Raw genomic sequence first — 2,723 nt, forward strand, 5'->3', positions numbered from 1 at the left:
AGTTTGTAGTAGTTCATGGCATAGCAGGGCATCACAGAGCGGAGCAGGACGTAACAGGGCATCGCGGGACGTGGAGCAGGACCACGGCGACAGCTGCAACCATGATCAGAAGATTTTGGCGTCCGGTGACTTTTGCGAACTCGAGTGAGGATAATAACCTCTCCAGAAAACATGATGGACTCCATCAGGTTTTTTTTAATCCTCAATGTCCTTCTTGGTTACAAGTTACTGTGTGGAGGAGGGGTGGGGGTGGTGCCCGACCACGGCTTGTGTCACGTGGATGCAACAAAAGCGACGGAAACTACACACTATAGCTTTAAGTCGATTTTTGAGGGCTTGAGGGAAATTTTATGAAAAGTCCATGGATTAAAAATTGAGAATAGAAAGAGTCAAAATCAACATGAAGTGTCATGGCAGCAGTTTTACAGACATCTCTCTTTTACCATGCAATACCACTGGACACTGGACAAAATCAGCGGAAAGGCTGAGCAATGTTCCTGGAGGCCTGACATCCCACTGTCGGGTATTCTAATTTGCCATAGTACCCAGCTCGTTCTACATTCTAAACAGCATTTCACAGTTGCAGCTGCTCGAGGTGGAGCTAGTTTTATGTGCTTTATATAAGTAAGTTTGGTCCAGAGGCTCCAAGCCTTGGCGTCGGGCCCCCCCAAAGGATCACCCGATACATTGGGGTTGTTGAATGAGGTTGTGAGATAAATAATGGGAGAGGGACAACGTTCTAATAACAATTTTGTATTTACTTTTGAAGCTTTTGGTGAAATATTGAATCATTTTACCTCTTTAGGCTTCCAACAATTATTCAAATGAATCCGGTTTAGAGGGGAAATGATTCTTTGGTGGAACTGATAACAACTGATAGTCTGAGAAATTACAAGGAGCCCCAATTACAATATTTTCCTCTGAAATGTAGTGAGTAGTCAAAATTGTACTTAAGTAGAGTACTTGAGTAAATGTATTTAGTTGCTTTCCCCACCAGCCGGGTTCATGTAGTCATTCAAGCAGCTGTTGAGTGTCTCTCCAAACATGAGGAGCTTCATCACCGTCAGAAATAACAAGAACACACATCCGTCTCTTTAAACCCATAAAAGGTTATTTCCTGTAATGCCTTCTTTATGCAAGCGACACTTCATTCTCACCTGAATGGAGGATGGAAGTATAATGACATACTGTGGCACAGAAATTGGACGACATGCACGACTGAAATGAGAAATGAATTGTAACATTGAGCCAGACGCTGCTGGAGTCATAACGCAATTCTCCACTCGGGGAATTCATTAGAGGGAATGCTTACTTTTTAGCTCAGTCCATGCTATCCAGTGTGGCTCAGCATATTTCCTTTGACTTTTTCAGCATTCATGCTGCTTCTGAGGATCACGTGATGCTGTGAAATGCAACAATCACAACAATTATATATTGGTTTGGGGTGTGTTGCCAACGCTGTTAGAACTCATTTTGAAAGGGACATCCTATCTAGATAGTTTTTGTTGTTTCTCCAGGGTTTCCCCCAGTGTACGGCAAGCCTGGTGGCTCACCAGGGCTAAGCCACTGGGAATTGTTGTTTAATGTATTTTTAAGACATTTTTTAAACTACAGTTACAGTGAGGCGGCTTAATTGGAAACTTAGACATAGTCATATTTTCAAATCTCCAGACAGCTTTTAGCACTGGCTTAATGTAGGGCCCTGTGGAATCTGTCATATAGCTTTTAAATAGTCCATGAAACTATTTGGCTCTATATTAATGCTGCCATCAGTGTTGTGTATGTAAAGACACTTGCCACTGGGCTAAACAACATGTCTGGGGGTTTTCTATTCAGTTTGAGTTTATTAAAGATCTGGGGCCTTTTTAATTAAAGTTGCCACATGAGATTATTTCCTCTCCTTTTGATTCTTACACACTGAACTAACCAGAACCAACTGCATACAATGACTTCTGTGCATGAGCATATGCATGAGGAGCCCTGTAGGACTCCGAAATATAACTACAATTTGAAAGCGACGATCATTTAAAAGAAATGTGTTGCCACTGATCATGCATACTCGTAATTTGCTTTTGTAAAACTGGCTCCTGACTTTCAAATCCATCAGAAATATAAAAAATGTTAACGCTTGAAAGCACTTGTGTGTAGCATATTTAAAGTATTTAAAGTGTACAGGGTTCACAGTACAGCCTGATACTAGATTTTTTTAGACATTCATGTTCCCGAGTGGATGAATCCTCCTGACTTTAGTGACGCCCTTCCATTCCCTCTAGCGCCGCCATGAGGTTCACATTAGTGGTTTTGAGTGAAATGTGTCAACAACAATTGAACGGATTCCTGTGGAATTCAGTACAGACATTCATGTTCCAACTTTGGTGGTCTACACAACTTCTAATTTGTCTAATGCTTTGGTTTATGACCAAACACCTTCAAAAGTATTGACATTCCCATCAGCCTCAGCTGTACTAATTGGCAAAAGTTACCATGCTAACCAACACATTCTCACTCCCATTTCATCAGATATGGACGCTTGGGCATGTCCCTTTGGCGCTGTAAAGTCTCCTTTAGTGTCATAATTACATCAGCTTGGTCGGGACTCTTGGCGTTGCTATTGATGCTCTGGGTCGGGACGTACGTTTAACTGACATGTGACACAAGAAGGTTTAGGAAAAGATGATAGAATAGAATAGAATAGAATAGAATAGAATAGAATAGAATAGAAT

The 2,723-nt window shown here is 41.4% G+C and overlaps 1 protein-coding gene across 6 annotated transcripts in view; it reads left to right on the plus strand.

Moving 5' to 3' along the window:
* LOC116695184 (protein LBH) overlaps nucleotides 1-2,723 on the plus strand; it is a 12,468-nt gene that overhangs the window by 7,851 nt on the left and 1,894 nt on the right. The gene's annotated exons all lie outside the window — the stretch shown is intronic.

The sequence above is a fragment of the Etheostoma spectabile genome, chromosome 9 (genome assembly GCF_008692095.1).
Source record: "Etheostoma spectabile isolate EspeVRDwgs_2016 chromosome 9, UIUC_Espe_1.0, whole genome shotgun sequence".
NCBI lineage: Eukaryota > Metazoa > Chordata > Actinopteri > Perciformes > Percidae > Etheostoma > Etheostoma spectabile.